Below are 20,074 nucleotides of genomic sequence, written 5' to 3' on the forward strand. Positions count from 1 at the left end.
CAGTCCAGTGCATTATCCTACAGTGCCACACACCAGGACTCCATTTAATTATTAGAACACCTTTAATTAAAGCTATTAACTTACCTAAACAAAGCATGGAATTCTGGTGTGGCGCTTTAGAATAAGCACTGGACTGCTAACCACAAAGTTGGCGGTTCAAACCCACCAGCCGATCCTTGGAAACTCTATACAGGGTCTCTCTCGATGAGTCACAACCGACTCAACAGCACTTAGGAACAACAACAAACAAAGCATATACTGAAGTCAAAGCTTGGAAAGCATTAAGCAAATATGTAAATAAAACAAAAACCATTGAATTATGAAAGAGGAAAGGAAGAGAACCTACCAGCTAAATGCTGCCCTTGACATGCCCAGAGTTAGGCTGACCCCAGTACTGGCTACTGGCCCACCTTATTGCTCCATTACTGAGGGGCAACTGAGGTGAACAAAGCCCTGCTGTCCACCATCACTGCCCCGCCTTGCTCCGACTCTGGCTCTGCCAATCAAACAAGCCACTTTCTGATCTTTGGTTTCCCAGGAAACAGGGAACACATATCATCCAGTCTGCATGAAAATCATAAAGTCTCCTTGCAGATGAATAAATTGGCATTCTGATTTGAACATCTACTTCTGAGACATTTTTATGGGACACTCAGTAACCCAAGTTCAAATCATCCTGAAAACTGCAGGGAGATGGTTTGTGGTTGGGAAGACCTAAGAGCCCGTCTCTGGTACAGTTGGCACCATACAATTAAGAGTCTGCTTATAGGCAATCTGCTGGGCACCAGCTGGCCCTCCCCAGGATACACTGTCTCCATTAGCTGCAAAGCCTTTTGTGTTTCAAGTGTCTATAGACAGTAAGGGGTAAAATACTCAGTTCCAGCTAGTGTGATGCTGAAATGTACACTGTGGAAAAGAAATGATTGAGCTTGGAGATATTTGAACCACAAGGTCAGTCATTCAAGCACTCTAGCCGCTCTTTGGAAACCCTATACAGGCTCACTATGGATCGGAACTGACTCCACGGCACTTAACAACAACAGTGCATACAAAAATTATGTTTACACTCCACTGCTGTCTATTAAGTGTGCAACAGCATTATGAAAAATTTTGAGATAGTACAACAATTACCTAAGTGTGACAGACATAAAAATCACCCCCGGCTGCTGAGAAAATGGTACTAAGACATTCCATGACACAGGGTTGCTGCAGATCTCCCATTTGTAAAAAACAAACAAACATTGCAAATTCTGTGAAGAACAGTAAAGTGAAGGACAATAAAACAAGGTATATTGCTTGTATATGAGGCGGCTTCGAAAAATTCATAGAAAAATGGGGAAAAAGACACTGGAATTTTTCCATGAACTACGTACGGGAAGTCCCCTTGTAAAGGAAGCTGTAAAGTGGACCATCAGGTTTTGTGGATGAGTTCCAGAAGAGCTGTGGCAGGCAACAGGACATGGACAGAACAGGGAATGGGTGTTGGAAGTGTCAGGACACCGCTGTGGCTATTCCCCTCCACACCACACCCTCCTGCCAGCCACAAACTGGATCTTGCACCTCACTCCACCCAGAATTAAAGAGCAAAGTCATCCACATGCTGCTTGACCCAGGTCTCCATCAACCACTGAGGCTGGGACAGGCTCTTTCCTTACCTTGCCTCTGTCCGGTCAGGTGGACTTTCCACCCCTCCTCTACCCTGAGCTGAGAGCAGCTATTTTCTCATTTGATGAGGAAAGAAAATGGCCACTGCTCTTCCCTACCTCCTACCAGGGCACCAAACTAGCTTGATAAACTTCAACTGCTTCTTGCTCTGTGACTACTCAGTAATTGGGACTCCACCTCCAGGCCCCTGCACTCTTTACTTCTCTGTTGCCAGTCTCCTCTTGTATAAAGTGCAGATAACACCTATGGTATAGTTCTGACAATTAAGGGAGTGAATATAGACAAAGTGCTTTTGGGGAAAAAAAGAGTCTGGCAAATATTCTTGCTATTGTGTGCCTTTGAATCTGTTCCAACTCATAGTAACCCTGTATAGGGTTTCCAAGAGCGGCTGGTGGGTTTGAACTGCCGGTTAAGCTCTCCATTAATTGTTAGTAATCAGGGCCACAGTGAATGGGTGTACAAGAGGTATATTGCTCAAAGGCACCCAACTGAGGGTGAAGATGAATTCAGTCTACACGTTGCTTGCCTAGACTTCTGCCTTGGCTGTGTCTACCCAGAGATTTCCCCCTGTCACCAAGTTGCCATCATCATGCTCCGAGTAAGTACCTTATTCTAATTCGCACAAGACATCTAGAGGTGAGCAGTAGTCTGATGGTTACTATCATCAGCTCTCTGTACCCTCACCACCCTGCCCCCTTCTCTAGTGAGACTGGATCCACGGGGCCGGGATGGACTGGTGTCAGGCATGAATAAAGTCCTCTCAGCTCCCTAGTACACAGGAGCACAGGCTCCGCCCTCAGGACATTCCTTTCCCTAAAGCCCTCAGGTTGCCATGCCCCCCTCCCCAACCAGGGGACTCTCAACTTCAACCATGGATCCACAGATGTTTCCACTTTGAAGGGCCGTTTTCTTTCCTACTTGTTGATGGTTACCTACTTCTGCTATGACATTACTTACTGGGGCTGTTCTAGCTCACTGAGCACTGCCTCCTAGCCTCTTCTAACCGGTGAGTTTTTGAAATCATGAAAAATAAGTCTTCCTTTTTTCAAGTGACAAATGCATGAGATACCTGAAGACCACCATCACGTCCCTCCAGGCTCCTCATCCTTGCCCATGCATTCCCTTCTTCACAATACATGGTTCTGGAGCACCTACATCATTCCTGTCCTTCTCTGGAACATGCCCCTCCTAGGAAGTACCACCCAGAACTGGACAAATGTGGTCCCTCAACACAACCCTCCTGAGCCGGGACCTAAGATTCACCATCCTCTTCATCGGACAGAAGCCCCTCCTTCCTTAGACCCCATGGGGTCCAAGAGGGTAAATCACACCCTCTCAGGTGGGCAACTTTCTCAGAAGCCTCAGCTAAGAAGTTCCTTCCCTGTGAGAAAAAGCTCACTCCATGCCCTCTCCTTTGTTTCCCTTATGAGCATTGTGGAAGGGGTGAGTCTGTTCCTAGTAAGATGACAACTTTTGGGAGGTTGGCTTCCCGTGTAAAGGTCAACGCTTTCTCTGCCCCCTGAAAATCAGAAGCCTGAAATTATTGCATCTTTGAAAATTGCCAGGCTAAAGGACAGCACTTGAACAAAAGCCTTTCCAGCTACTCAGGAGTGGAGAGACAGAAAGTGTAACCACTTAATGGTTACCCGCAAGTGGAAAATCTGAGGGCAGAATGGCCTGCAGCAGCAACACACGGGAATTAGCAAATAATGAAAGGCGTTTAGGCACGTAGGCTGGAAGGAAAGACTCCGAAAGAAGCAAGACCTCATTATGTTATTAACAAGGAGGTGAGTGACAGTAACTCTGACAGTGTCTGTCACTGTTAACCTAGGTTGGAGAAAGCACCTTCTACAGATGAGCTTTAGCTTCAAGGGAGAGTTAATTTGTAAAAAGGTCTTCAGTCAGATTCACAAGAGGAACAAAAAATAAAACACAACCAGCAACTGATTTCAATCCAAACAAAAGGGAATCAGAATGTTTGTATTGGGTGCTCTTCTCCTTTTGAAAGCGGGGGTGGGGAGGCGGCGAAGACTAAGGATTCTTTCCTACACCACACACAGGAGCAAAAGGCCAGGTACAGTACCTCGCTTGGTTCAGTCTTGTCCTTTCCGGGTCGGCAGCAATTTTTAAATAAAAAGACTATAGAAGGTGCGGGAGGGAGCTTGCGGCCGGGGGTTTGAGTTCCTTCAGGCAGCTGAAAATGTGGAGGCACAGGAAAGGGATTGGGGATAGGGTAAGGGGTCAGATGGCAATTGCAGCCCCACAAAAGTTCTACACAGCGTGCGGTTTCCTTCACTAACAGTCCTGAAAGAGGAAGCGGCGGAGGTTTTAACCCGCCCTAAGCAACCCCATATCTTCTCTACCTTAAATCGAAAAAAAACCAAACTTTCTTCCTACTCCTTCCTGCCAGGGAAGGAGGGAAGGCGGCTGAAGAACAGGGCTTGTGTGCTGCGGTAACTATTTTGCTTGGATGGTCAAAAGTAACGGATCGTTGGGACATTAGGAACAAAACACGAGGTCCCGCTTTGGGCTCAGTGCGCCCCGGGGGCAGCTGCAGCGAAGGGCCGGCGGTCTCCGAAGCCCCGGCTAGAGCGGAGACTTGAGCATCTTACTCTGCACCAAACAATAACACACCATCTTTTGTAGAGAGCTGTAAAGGGGTCTCCAAAGTCTGCCCCCAACCTGGGGTCCCCCGCGCCTCCGCTCTAAGCCGCCATCTCGAGAGCAGCTCTGCTTATTCCCCCATCTCCATCGCGTCCTCTAACCTTCCCACCAACTCACGCGGTTGCCGGGAAGGAGCGAGCCTCGCGGCTACGGACCGGACACTTACCTTGGACCCTTGTCCCTGCTCCCCGTCGGGGAACCTCCGCGCGCGCCGAGGCTGGACGGCGGGTCGGCAGGCCCTGCAGGCCCAGCGCAGCGGTTTGCTGACTACGGCGGGCGGGCGATTAGAGGGATGGGGGTAGTGATGCCCCGGCCGGTTCCCGCCTTCTAGTCTCCATCTGCAGGGCTCTAAAGGGCTCCGGAGTTACTCATTTCCTGGATGTCACAAACTTTTTCCTCCTTAAAAGAACAAAACACCCGCCTCTAGCTCGGCCTCGAAAACTCCTTAAGGAGGACCTTACAGGTTAGGGAGTCAGGGAGTAGGGTCCTCTGCGGACTGTCTGCTCGGTTTCCGCTCACAGACACTTAAGTCGGAACCGAAGGACTGGCGGGTGGTAAGGTGAGACAGGATTTGGGTCCTGGAGCAAACTGGGGTGGGTGGAGAGGAGGCGAGCAGGCGGGACGTCCTTAAAAGTCGGTTTAGGGCGGCGGAAGGGAAGGGGTTAAGCACTGCAAAAGGTTCGAGAGTTTTTAGTTGCGTTTTACCAGCGGTGGGATACCCGGGGTCTTTTGTTTTGACTCCGGATCTCTGGTAGCATAGTGCTTACCAGTCGAGTTGTTAACCTCAGCGTCAGCAGTTCGAAACTACCAGCTGTTCCACGGGAGAAAGATGAGGCTTTCCGCTCCCTTAAAGATTTACAGCCTTGGAAACCCTGTACAGGGTCGCTATGAGTCAGAACCGACTCCACGGCACAGAACCACCACCACCAGGGAAAATATAATTCGAAATACAACGGTCCTTTATCTCTTTTGCAGTTTGAGCGGATTAAAAGAACTCACCAATTTTTATAATAAACTACTTCCTTTCTTCAGTAGATGGCCTCTACTTCAGTAGGAGGAGAATTACTACATGTTTTTTTGTGTGTGTAGAGGACGCTTTGGTTCCCAAGCTTGATTACGGATTGTCCTAATTAGGTCCAGTATTATTGTCCGTTTTAGAGATGAGAAAACTGAGGCCAAGAGGGACGACAACAGCTGCAGCACAGTACGAAACCTATGTTGTTTTTGTTCGATTCCACGGAGTGACTTAAACTCAGAGCTGTGAGCAGTTCCGTAGAGCTTTCTAGGCTTTACGGGAGCAGATCCCCAGGTCTTTCCCCTTCTGGGCCGCTGGGTGGGTTCTGACCGCTCACGTTTTGGTTTGTAGTCCAGTGTTTAGTAGTGCTAGAAGAACTTCTGTTGCCCGCATTATCTTCCCCACGTGACTCGCCTGCATTCCAAAGCCAGCCGAAGTGGCCCAACAGGGTTTGAATGAATTCTATATCAAGCTGTTTAGGGAGGACCCAAACTCCAGTAATGGCACCTTGGGGAAATTAGAACACTCTGTCGAAGTGATTATCACCAATGCTGTTGCTATTTGGACTTAGATTCCCTCCTTCCTTTCCTCGTTAATCCAGTCAAATAACTTCCACAACTTGCCTGGAAGACGTTAGGCTGAGCTTAAAAGATAAACAGGCAATGAGAAAAATTCTAAAAATAGACCTCCTGGCTCTTGCCCCAGATGTTTTTATTTTCCAGCTTCTACAAATGCATTATGAGTTGGAATCAGCTCATAGGCTTACTATGAGTCGGAACCGACTCCACGGTACTTAACAACAACAAATGCTTGTCCTGGTGTGGCGCTGTAGGACAAGCACTGAAGAGCTAATCACAAGGTCCATGGTTCTAACCCACCCGCCGCTCCTGGGAAATCCCTTTCAGGGTTGCTATGAGTTGGAACTGATAACACAGCGCTTAGCAACTACTGCCCAGGCTTACTGCCCCATGCTTACCTCTGCATCAAGTATGACACTTGTGGGGGCTGGAGGGGAGGGGAGTGGGGTAATCTGAGGAAACATTCTTGAAAGAGCTGTGCACTTCCCCTTTGTCTGCAAGTACTCACCCAACCTCCCCAATGCCACCAAAAAAGCCCATTTGCTATCATAGTGACACTATAGGAGGCTCTTGACCTGAGAGCAGGTAGGTGAAATTCTTGAGAGATCTGGGCACTGATTTGGGCACCAGTATGTTGACACTGGTACCCTGGTGGCACAGTGGCCAAGCACTTGCCTACTAACTGAGAGGTTAGGGTTCTTAATTTACTAGTCACTTTGGAGAAAGAAGATGGGGCAGTCTGCTTTCCTAAAGATTTTGCTGTTATTAAGTGCCATCGAGTCGATTCTAATTCATAATGACCCTGTAGAGGGTTTCTAAAGCTTTTAAATCTTTGAGGGAGCAGAAAGCCTCATCTTTCTCCCGCAATGTGACAGTGGGCTCAAACTGCCAATCTTGTGGTTCAAAGTCTCATGCTTATACTCCAGAGCTACCATGCTCCTGTGGATTCAATTGTTGTTGTTAGTGCCATCAAGTTGATTCCGACTCATAACAACCCTGTATAGGGTTTCTGAGGAGCAACTGGTGGGCTTGAACTGCCGACCTTATGGTTTGCAGTCCAGTGCTGATCCTATTGCACTATACCAGGAGTCCCTCCAAAATATGTCCTGTAAATCCTAACCTCTGTGCCTTTAGTATGCCTTTGGAGTCCTGGTGTGGCGCTGTGGGTTAATGTGCTGGACTGCAAGGTTGGTTTGAACTGCAAAGTCTGTGGTTCAAGCTCACCAGCTGCTCCTTGGAAACTCTATATAGAGTCCTTCAAGTTGGAAGGGACTCAATGAAGGCACTTAACAACAACAATGCCTTTAGTTCTAATTTTATTTGGGAGTAGGTTGTCTTTATTATGTTAATGATGTAAGGCTAGTGTAGGGTGTATCTTGAGTACATCTCTTTTGAGATATAAAAGAGATTCAACAAGCAAGCACAGGGAGATGAGGGATGGAGATCTCCAAGGAGGCAAGAAGCATGAGCTAAAGAGACAAGAACCTTCCTCCAGAGCCAACAGAGAACCTTCCCCTTGTATCAGAACTCTGAATTGGATGTCTAGCCTCCAAAAGAGTGAGAAAATCCAGTTCTGTTTGTTAAAGCCAGCCACTTGAGGTCTTTCTATTATATACCAATGATAGAAAGATGGTGCAGAACATGGTAACGGTTCATTCCTAAAGATTTACAGCCTTGGAAACTCTGGAAGGCAGTCCTACTCTTTCCTACAGCGTTGCTATGAGTTGAAATTGACTCACTGACAAGGGCCTAATGGATGCTACCTCTTAACACTTTGGCTAAGAATTCAGGGTTATACTGGACTGCCAATGTTAGCGCTAGAATATCTTCTAGGCTTGTCATCCTGTCTGCAAAGTTGTTGCAGCAATCTCTAACTGTATATATGGATTTATATAAGGAACAGTCTCGAGCATACATTTGACTCCCACCACTTCATTGACTCCCACCACTGCCAGGACAAAGGACTACTGTCCTCAATTGGCACATAAGCCCTTCAGAAATTGGATTCTGCTTATCTTTCCAACTATATTTCACGCCTCACTCTACACCAAACTTCTTGCAGTTCTTTGAACTTGTAGTTGTCAGAATTTGATAGGCTGCTTGTTTCTCCCCTGCTGGATCTTCACAAACATTTTATCTTTTGCCTGCAACCCTCACCACACCTCTTTCTCCAGCCTACCACTTCCAATGCACACATGCAGCATTTCCCTTGGCTAATGTGTGCTAACAGAATGTGGAAATCATTCAGCAATATCATTAATATCACATACAAGAAAATATTGCTCAAGATCGTTTTAAAATGGTTACAGCAGTACATAGACAGGGAGCTGCGAGAAATTCACGTTGGATTCAGAAGAGGACACGGAGCTAGGGATATCACTACTGACGTTAGATGGATCTTGACTGAAAGCAGACAATACCAGAAAGATGTTTACTTGTGCTTTATTGAGTATGCAAAGGCATTCAACTGTGTGAATCATAAGGAAGTATGCATGCTGCATAGACTGGGAGTTCCAGAACACTCAATCGTGCTCTTGAGAAACCTGTACATAGACCAAAAGGCAGTCATTAGAACAGAACGAGGGGACACTAGTTGGTTTAAAATCAGAAAAGGCGTGCACCAGAGTTGTATCATTTCATTATAGTTATTCCATTTGTATGGAGCAAATAATCCAAGAAGCAGGACTGTATGAAGAGGAACACAAGCATCAGGATGGGAGGAAGGCTTGTGAATAACCTGCAATATGCAGATTATACAACCTTGGATTTGAAATACTGGTGAAAATCAAAGAGTACAGCCTTCAGTATAGATTGCACCTCAATGTAGAGAAAATGAAAATCTTCACAACTGGACCAATAAATAACATTATGGTAAGTGGAGAAAAGATTGAAGTTGCCAAAGATTTCAATTTGCTTGGATCCACAATCAATGCTCATGGACACAGCAGTCAAGAAATCAAATGACATATTACATTAGGCAAATCGGCTATAAAATACCTCTTTAAATTGTTCAAGAGCAAAGATGTCAGTTCAAGAACTGAAGTGAACCAGACTCAAGCCATGGTCTTTTCAATAACTTCTTATTCATGTAAAAGTTGGACAATAAATAAGGAAGACAGGAGAAGTACCAACGCATTTGAATTATGGTGTTGGCAAAGAATATTGAAAGTAACATGGACTGTCAGAAGAACAAAGAAATCTGTCTTGGAAGAGGTATAGCTTTAGAAGCAAAGATGTTAAGACTTCATCTCTCATACTTTGGATATATCATTAGGAGGGACCAGTCCCTGGAGAAGGACATCGTGTTTAGAAAAGTGAAAGGGCAGTGAAAAACAGGAAGATCCCCCAACAAGTTGGCCTGATACAGTGGCAGCAACCATGGGCTCTAACATAAAAATTATGAGGCTGGTGAGGAGCAGGGAGGTTTTCATTCTGTTTTGCATAGGGTCTCTATGAGTCAGAACCCACCCAATGGCACTGAACAATAACAACACATGTGCTAACAGGTATATGAGTCACAGAGGCTTACAGAAAAACAGAGACACTGCCTATCGGTCAGTTTGTCATATTGTGCTGGCTTGTGAGTTGCTCTGATGCTGAAAGCTATGTCACTAGTATTTAAATACCAGAGGGTCACCCAAGGGAGTGTGATGGTACTGTATGATAAGCACTGGTTGGTGATTTGATTCCACTAGCTGTTCCAAGGGAGAAGGATAAGGCTTTCTGTTTCTGCAAAGATTTACAGCTTTGGAAATCCTAGAAAGGGTTGTTATGAGTTGGAATTGACTCAGTGGAACTTAGCAACAACAACTACAACAACAGGGTCACCTGTGTAAACAGGTTTCAGCGGAGCTTCTAGATGAAGACAGTCTTGGAAGAAGGAGAGGTGGATCACTTCTGAATGGTTAGCCACTGGAAACCTTATGAATATTGTCTGCTATGCTGTCAGAAGATGAGCTCCTCAGATTAGAAGGCACTCATAATGTAAGTGGGAAAGAGCTGTCTCTTCAAAATATAGTTGACCTTAATGAAATGGAGGGAGCAAAGATTTTGAGACCTTCATTTGCTGGTGGGGCACAATTAAGAATGAGAATAAACAGCTGCAAACATACATTAATAATCAGAAGGTGGAACATACAAAGTATGAATCTAGCAAAATGAAACGAAACACATAAAGATCAACATCCTAGGCATTAGTGAGCTGAAATGGACTATATTGGCCATTTTGAATAATACAATCAATGGTTTGCAATGTTGGGAAAGACAAATTCAAGAGGAATGGTGTCACATTCATTCTCAAAAAGAGCATTTCAAGAGCTTTCTTGAAGTACAGTGCCGTCTGTGATAGGATAAGATCCATATGTCTACAAGAACTCCTGGTGTGGCCCTGTGGGCTAATGCATCAGACTGTAAGGTCGGTGGTTCAAGCTCACCAGTTGCTCCTTAGAAATCCTATACAGGGTCGCTATGGGTTGGAATCGACCTAACGGTACTTAACAACAACAACAACAAAGAAGACCAATTAATATAATACAGAAATTATTCAAATTTATGCACCAACCATTAAAGCCAATGGTAATGAAACTGAAGAATTTACTAACTTCTTCAGTCTGAGATTGATCAAACATACAATCGATATACATTGATCATTACTGGTTATTGGAATGGAAACAAAGAAGGATTAGTAATTGGAAAATATGGCCTTGATGACAAATTATGCTGGAGATCACATGATAGATTTTGCAAGACCAGTGACTTACTCATTGCAAATTACTTTTCTCAACAACATAAAAGGACACTATACGGATTGACCTCACCAGATGAATTACACAGAAATCAAACTGACTACATCTGTGGAAAGAGACAGTGGACAAGCTCAATCTCAGCCAGCACAAGGCCCAAAGCTGACTGTAACAGATCATCAATTGCTCATGATCAAGTTCAAGCTGAAGCTTAAGCAAATTAAAACAAGTTCACCAGAGCCAAAATACGACCTTGAGTATATCCCACTTGAATTTAGAAAACATCTCAAGAATAGATTTGATGGCTTAGAAACAAATGATGGAATACTAGAGGAGTTGTGGGATAATATCAAGAACATCATACATAAAGAAAGTAAATGATTAAAAAGACAGGAAAGAGAGAAAAGACAAAATTGGATGTCAAAAGAGACTCTGAAACTTGCTCTTGAATGTGGTGGTGGTGTGCCATGGAGTCAGTTCCGACTCTTAGTCGGAACTGCATAGGGTTTCTGAAGCTGTAAATCTTTATAGGAGCAGGAAGCCTCATCTTTCTCTCACTGAACAGCTGGTAGTTTTGAACTGCTGACCTTGAGATTAGCAGCCCAGCTTGTAACCACTATGCTACCAGAGCTCCTTGCTCTTGAATGTTGTTGTTATTGTTGTTATGTGCCGTGGAGTCAGTTCCAACTCATAGTGACCCTGCATAGGGTTTCCTAGGCTGTAAATCCTTACGGGAGTAGAAAGCCTCATCTTTCTCCCGCAGAACAGCTGGTAATTTCAAACTGCTGACCGTGAGATTAGCAGCCCGATACGTAACCACTACGCTATCGTAGAGAAGCTAAAACAACTGGAAGAAATAAGGAAATTAAAGAGTTGAATAGAAGATTCCTAAAGGCAGCTCGAGAAGACAAAGTCAAGTAGAAAACCAGAAGGGAAGAACACACTCAGCATTTCTCAAGCAGAAAGAACTGAAGAAAAAATTCAAGCCTAGAGATGCAATACTGAAGGATTCCACAGACAAAATATTGAATGACCCAAGAAGCATCAAAAGAAGATGGAAGGAACACACAGAGTCACTGTACCAAAAATAATTAATCAGCGTTCAACCAAGAACTGATGGTTGTGAAGGAAGAAGTCCAAGCTGCACTGAAGGCATTGGCAAGAAACAATGCTCTAGAATTGATGGACTATAACTTGAAATGTTTCAATAAATTAATGCAGCAGTGGACACCCTCATCTATGCCAAGAAACTTGGAAGACAACTACCTTGCCAACTGATTGGAAGAGAAAAGTGACTCAATGGAATGCAGAAACTATTGAACGATGTCATTAATATCACATGCAAGAAAATTTTACTGAAGATGATTTAAAAATGGTTGTAGCAATACAATGATACAGAGTTGCAGAAGTCCAAGCCAGGTCCAGAAGAGGATATGGAATGAGGGAGATTGTTACTGATTGTTACTGATGTCAGATATTTACTTGTGCTTTACTGACTGTGCAGTATGGATCATAACAAAGTATGGATAACCTTGTGTAGAATGGGTATTCCAGAACACTTAAATTGTTAAACAAAGGCCAAGAGTCAGTTGTTTGAATAGAACAAGGGGACCCTGAATGGTTTAAACTCAGGAAAGCTGTGAGTCAGAGTTGTAGCCTTTCACCATACTTATTCAACCTGTATGCATAGCAAAGAATCCAAGAATTGGATTATATGAAGAAGGTGGCATCAAGATTGGAAGAAGACTCATTAACCACCTGCAATATGCAGGAGACACAACTTTGCTTGCTGGAAGGGAAGGGGACTTGAAATATTGATGACAGTCGAAGAATACAATCTTCAGCATAGCTTGTTCTTCTGTGTAAAGAAAACAAATATCTTCATCATTGGACCAACAAATAACATCATGATAAATGGAGAAAAGAGTGAGCAAAAAACAGGCATCTTTGCTCTTGAACACAAGATCTCTTTAAAGTGTTCAAGAGCAAAGATGCCAGTTTGAGGACTAAACATGTGTCTGACCCATATCATGGTATTTTCAATTGCCTCATTTGCATGTAAAATTGGACAATGATTAAGGAAGATCATTGAAGAATTAATGCATTTGAGTAATGGTGTTGGAGAAGAATATTAAAAGTACCATGAACTGCCAGAAGAACAAACAAATCTGTGTTGGAAGAAGTACATTCAGAATCCTCTTTAGAAGCGAGAATGGCAAAAGTTCATCTCTCATACTTTGAAGATATTAACAGGAGTGATCGGTTCCTGGAGAAGAACGTTTGGTAAAGTGGAGGGTCAGCGAAAAACAGGAGGACCTTCAACAAGGTGAGTTGACATGGTGGCAGCAAAAATGGGTTCAGACATGACAACAATGTGAGGATGGTGCAGGAATGTTTTGTTGCGCATAGAGTCACTGAGTCAGAAAGGCATCTAACACAACAACAACAATATATGCTCATCAATCTTCTGGATTTGGAAGAGGTGATTTCTCTTCTGAAAAGTCTTCCCTGAATTCCCTTGCATAGCCTTCCTACAGAGTTCCCATAGCACCCTTATTCTGTCTCTGTGTGTGTTTAACAGGAAAATACAAAGGATTCAGTTTCTGGGAAGAAAATGGTCCAAGATGTCAGGGGATCCTGATACAATATATCAACAATTGAAAGAGGGAAAGGGAGATGTCCAGGTGGGAGACAAGGAGGGAATTCCAAGTTTGGGGCATTTGATGGAGATGCATTATCAAATGGCGAAAGACTGGGGGTTAGTGCCCACTCGAGCCTATGCTTGCTTTTGGGCATTTTTGTATCTTTATCTGTGAGCACTCAGACTTTGTTGTTGTTGGCTAGTTTGTTGGTTTCTTTCATTATTAATTTATGCGAAAGTAAGAGGAATTTTTCTTTCCATGTAATAACTGTATGTGCTGAAGGAGGCTTCAAATTCCACAGTACAAGGCACCATGTGACAGACACTGGACCGGCCTTAGGGCATCGTGCTCCTTACTTCAGTCAGGAACGATGGTGGAAACTATACCTGAAGGCAGATTTCCCATTCCCCTCTAACTTAAGTTATGAGTACATGGGTGTTGTTGCTGTAAAGTGCCATCGAGTTGGTTCTGACCCATAGCAACCCTGTATAGGATTTCCAAGGAGCTGCTGGTGAGCTTGAAACACCAACCTTGCATTCAAACAACTTTGCAGTCCAGCGCATTAAACCACCACGCCACACCAGGAATTCAAGTACATGGATAAACAACAGGGTAATGGGAGAGAAAGAAAGTTAGTGCTAACCATCAATGATCTGCTGGATGAGGAAAAAGAGGCAGTTCCTTTGCTTTGGCTACTGGCTCACAACCCTGCATTCACTTTCGGCAGGAGATGTGAAGAGACAATAACTAGTTTACCAGGCCTTTCACTGGAAGTGGCTGCCTTGCTGAGACTTCAAGGTGTCACTTGAACAAGATAACAAAATTTACATTTGGCGATTTCTTTCCTTCAGATCAGTGTTGGAGGTTCCCTCTTCCCTAGGAATATTGGAGCCTGTGGAGGCTTTAGAGATAGTTATCATTATGTGTTACTAGGTGTTGTTGAGTCACAGAACGAAATGCTATCCAGTCCTGCACCTCCTCACAATTGTTGCTATGTTTGACACCAACAAGTGAGGCCCAGAGAAGTTAGATGAACTTCTCAAAGTCACAATGCTGGTTGTTGTCATTGTTGTTAGGTGCCATCGAGTCGGTACCGACTCATAGCGACCTTATATACAACAGAATGAAAACACTGCCCAGTCCTGGGCCAACCTCATAATTGTTGCCATGCTTGAGCCCATTGATACTGCCACTTTGCCTGTCCATCTCGCTGGGGGTCTTCCTCTTTTTCTCTGACCTTCCACCTTACCAAACATGGTATCCGTCTCCAGCGACATTGTTGTTTAGTGACAGACAAATGATAGCTCATACTATATGCTCAATATTGCTCCAAGTACTTTACACATAACTCACTTAATTCTCATAGAAACCCTATGCATTATGTATTATTGGTGGTAGAGGTGTGTCGTGGAGTCGGTTCTGACTCATAGCAACCCTGTAGAGGGTTTCCAAGGCTAGAAATCTTTCTGGGAGCAGAAAACCTCATCTTTATCCTGTGGAGCAGCTGTGACTATGCAGTTTGCAGCCCAACTTGGAATGCATTACACTGCCAGGGATCCTTGGGGGTGGTGGTTGTATGCTTGTTGTTAAGTGCGGTCAATCGGTTCTGACCCATAGTGACCCTGTATAGGGTTTTCAAGGAGTGGCTGGTGAGCTTGAACTGCCAACTTTGCAGTTCAATTACTTTGCAGTCCGGCGCGTTAACCCATAGCATCACAATGCTTAGCATGGGGTTTTTATGCTTTGTATATGATCCTTTTTTTTTTTTCTCTTTCCAACTCTGATCCTTTTTTGAATAAAACATAGAACCACAACTCACTAATGAGATATCATCCACAGTTTGAAAAACAAGAACAAAAACACAAAAACATCTTTAAACCACTCTTTTATCTCACATCTCAGTTACGAAAGCTTTTAGTAGTTTGTACATGTTAATTTTTATTTTCTATCTACACATGTCACTTAGGGTGGGGATCAAAGACTTGTTGGAAAATGTCTGTCAAGCTTATTTCTGGTCCCGAGGTGGCACAATGGTTTTTGCTTAACTACTAACCAAAAGGTTGATGGTTCGAATCTACTCAGCATCCCCTTGGAAGAACGGTCTCATGATCTACTTACTTCTGCATAGTTACAGTCACTGACAATCTTATGGAGTGAAGTTCTGCTGAAACATGTTAAGATCGCCATGGATGAGAACTGAGGAAATTGACATGATGGTAATAGACTTGAGACTCTTTGAATTTCTGGTTAGGAATTTGTTGCTCTCCCTATGTTAAGTTGTTGTGAAGTGCTGTTGAGTTGGTTCTGACTCATAGTGACCCTGTATAGGGTTTCTGAGGAGCAGCTGGTGGGTTTGAACTGTTAACCTTGTGATTTGCAGCCCAGTGCTGATCCTACAGCACTACACCAAGAGTCCTGCTCTCATGTTGTTGTTGTTGTTGTTGTTGTTGTTGTTGTTGTTATGTGCCGTGGAATTGATTCCAATTCATAGCGACCCTGTACAGGGTTCCTGAGGCTGTAAGTCTTTATGGGAGCAGAAAGCCTCATATTTCTCTTGTGGAACAGCTGGTAGTTTCAAATTGCTGACCTTAAGGTTTGCAGCCTGATTCATAACCGCTACGCTACCAGCTCTCACTATAGTTGATGTCAAAAATGGTACAGTGGGCTTTTAAAACAACCTTAACAAGACCTTCATTTACTCATTCATTCAGCCAACAAATATTTATTGAGCACCTACTATTTCTATCAAGTGGGAAAAAGATGAGGCTTTCTGCTCCCATAAAGATGTACAGTCTCGGAAACCCTATACAGGGTCACTATGAGTCCAACTCCATGGTCCATCGCCACCACTACCATGTATCAAAGAAGCCCTGGTAGCGTAGTGAACTGTGAGCTGGAGTGCTGACCATAAGGACAGTAGTTCGAATCTACTAGTCACTTCATGGGAGAAAGATGAGGCTTTCTGCCCCTGTAAGGGAAACCCTACACAGGATCGCTATGAGTTGGAACTGACTAGGTGACACATAACCACTGCATCCCCTATATGTCAAGCATTTGTGCTAGATCAGGGGTTTGCAGACCACAGCTAGGAGACCAAATCCAGAGCGCCACCTATTTCTGTAAATAAAGTTTTATCAGAACACAGCCATACCCATTCATTTATGTACTGGCTATGACTGCTTTTGCAGTACAATGATAGTGCTGGGTGGTTGCTACTGACTGTACAGTCTGCAAATATTTATTATCTGATCTTTTATAGGGTCATTAATGGTATGGCACTATGGGATAATTGCTAATTCCGAGGTTGGTGGTTCAAACCCACCAGTTGCTCCCCAGAAATCCTATACAGGGTCACCATGACTCGGAATTGACCTGATGGCACTTAACAACAACATTGGGCTGCTAAGGAGTCCTAGTGGTCCTGTGGCTAAGGTGTTGGACTGCTAACGGCAATGGGCATTTCAAACCCACCAGCTGCTTTAAGGGAGAAAGATGAGGCTGTCTGCTCCTGTAAAGATTTACAATCTCTGAGCTCTATATAGGGGCACTATGAGTCAGAATTGACTCAATGACAGTGGCTTTGGAGGAGTCGGAACCAGCTTGATGGCAGTAGGTTTTTAAATTGTTGTTTTTATCCTTCATAGAATTTGCCAACCATAGTGCTAGATTTTAAAATATGGTAGTAAGCATTCCAGACTGGCTTCTGCTGTCCTGAAGGCTACTGCTTAATTTAAAATCATTTTCATACTCCTTGAAGAAAAGACCTGTTCTTAGTCAATTTTTGCCTCTCTTGACTTCCTTCAGAGACCCTCTGGCTCTTAGTGGATACTTAGGCATTTGCTGCTGCTGAAGTTATTCAGTGGATCTGGCAGCAGATGCTGGAAAGAGAGCAACTTCCTTACAAGTTAGAAAAGAGATTTTATTCCTTTAATATGCCAAAGTTTCCTTTTATGGATGTTTACATTTGTTGTCTATGAGAACCAATTTGTCAGCGTTTATTGAGTGCCTACTGTGCATCTTGTCCTGTGAGCAAGAAAAAAAGAGATGGACAGAAAACCCAGATAAATGAATTTAGTTTAATACTTTGTTGGGAGCTCTCATGCTTGGAGTTGATTTGGCTTAACTTCCTTAAAATCTAAAATGTCTGTGTTCCACTAGCTTTACTAATCACTCCCAAGAGTTGTTGCTGATTACCTGGGTATATAAATTAATTGATGTATAAAGGAAAGACTGGCTTTCGCAGTCTGGAGAAGGAAACAGTCTGGCAGGGAAAGATTCTGATTACAGTGTAGCGTGATAGATACCAGTGAGAGAAAGAGGTCTGGGTTTTCTAGCAGCACGGAGGAGGGGTGCCTAGCTGAGGAAAACTTCCTGGAAGGGGTGACCCCAAGTTGAGTTTTGAAAAGAGGTAGCTAGGTAAAGGAGACAGAATATTCCAGACAAAAGACCAGCATGAGTAAAGTCTAGAAGTGTTTGAAAATATGGCACCTGCAGGGGCTAATAGAAATCAGAGTACTGATTTATCACAGGGATTGTGCTTTGGTTATTTTGAAATGTGCATCTGTTTGGAGTGGGAATGGGTTGTGTAGAGCCACTTGGGTTTTTTAACCAATCTGGTTAATTAGTTGGCTTGTACAAGCCCACATCAGTCCTTGGTAGTGCACCCTTGGCATCTTGGGCCAAGTACCAGCTGAATGAGCTAACCTCAGCAGTCATTCTCCACAGTCATCTGACTAAGCAAAGTGCAGTGGCTGTGAAGCCAGTAAAAGGTAACGCAGGTAAAATGACTGAGTGCTATGACACAGTAGACTCCTTCAGGTAACAATGATCACCTGCCACTCACCTCCCACTGCCACCTCACTTCTGACCTTTCAGTCTTTCACATCAATCTGCCCACGTTTCGATGCCTCCCTGGCTATCAGGAGGGGAGTTTGTATGGAGACCCCTAGGGAATCGATGTCAAATGCTCAACAAATGTTCTGTTAAGTTAGGTCTGCAGCTGGCTGGAAAAGGAGCAGATTAAAGCCATAAAAATCTGCCCTGAGTAGTTTGGGGGAGCGCTAGCCAGCTGAGATTCTGCTCTGTCATCTAAGGGGACCACAGGGTTGGCTGATAAATGATAACGATTTTCTGTAACATGTGGGCCTTTAATCTTCCCAGCAGCCAGGAGGGGAAATGTTAGATGTAGTGACTAGAACAGCTTTTGCTGTGTCATTTGGGACCCTAAGTGCAATTTTCAGGATTTCAGGGATACCAAATCCAGCAATAGCTCAAGAACGCCTATGCAAACAGGGTCATTATTGTACTACGTAAGCAGTAGAGCCTCAGCTACCTTAAATGAACGAGGTGAGCTTCTCAGGAGGATGCAAGCAGAGTGTCCAGCAGAACCCAGTGAGCAGTAGTTGCTGGGCCTCCCTGGGGACTGTCACCAGGCTCTGAAAAGGTGTCAGCAACCAAGGAAGCACCCCCTCCCACCCCATCTCTCCTCTTATCTGCTGGACCTGGGGTTTTCCCATCTCATTCATTTGCTTTATTCTTCCCTCAATGCAGCCTGTCTTTCTCTATTTTTACAAACTCAGTTCCAGTCTCCAGTAATGACTGACTTGCAACTTGTTGTCACAATGATAAATTCCCTGGAGAAATAATGGACTTGGCTTTGCATGAGTCAGGTATGGCTCTGCAGAAATGCCACACTTCTTGGTCTCAGAGAAGGAACGGTTGCCTGTGCAGACCCCCCAGGAATGACCTAGGACTTCTCTGATTCATGATAGGAGCTGGTTTGTGTTAGGCTGCAGTTTGGCGCATGGCAGGCTGGGATTTACATGGAGGACAACGGTATGGCAGTGTTTCTTTCTGCTTCTCTAAGAACTGCTCACTTTATGTCTGCAATGAATGTGTTGGCGAGGGGAGCCTGGAATACACAATGCTATCATTACTGCATTGCAGCACACAGCTTAGAGGTCCTAGGTGGGTACTGATGTTGTTGTTAAGTGTCATCGAGTCAATTCCAATTCACAGCAACCCTGTATAGGAGTTAATTAAACCCAGGTTCAAACAAGGAACGTTACTGAGGTATTATAGCTCATGATCATATGTTCAAGTCATCTTGGTAAAGCAAATGGGCATGTCTTGGATGGTGCCTGGTCATTTATTTTCTAGCCACTTCTTGGTTATTCTTCCAAGGCCTCCCACATTCATCCACACCCTTTTAACCACATTCATGTCCACCCTTCCTTGAGTAGAATTTTTTACATTCTTGTCTTGGTATCTGCTCAGTGGTATTTTTCATACTTGAGATTCCTCATATTTTCTCCTCTCTCTCCAAGTTCTATGAACAAACTTCAAAAAGTTCATGGAAAAATTTATTATTTTTTAATTCCATTTTTCCATGAACTTTTTGAAGCTCTCTTGTATGTATCACTTAAGGCCCACGCATGAGAACCATGTGGCCTTATTAGCTCTGCCTAGTAAACCATTCTTAAGTGGTCTGTCGTATTTTAGAACATACTCAACAGTCACTCAACCATTATTTATTGAGCAGAATGCTGGCTGCTGAAGACACAGGGCTGGACAAGACAGACATAATCCTTGCCCTCTGGTTGTTTGACTGTCTTTGAGGGACGTGAATATTAAACAACAACAATTCACATGAATGCATAATTAACTGCTGTCGTGAGACATTCCAAGGAATACAAGTACCTGGTACTTGAAAAAGGTCGGTTGGATGGGGAGGCTGGTCAGAAAAGGTCTCCCTGGAGAAGTAAGAGG

Source organism: Chrysochloris asiatica, unplaced genomic scaffold (assembly GCF_000296735.1).
Source record: "Chrysochloris asiatica unplaced genomic scaffold, ChrAsi1.0 scaffold00003, whole genome shotgun sequence".
In the NCBI taxonomy this organism is placed as follows: Eukaryota; Metazoa; Chordata; class Mammalia; order Afrosoricida; family Chrysochloridae; genus Chrysochloris; species Chrysochloris asiatica.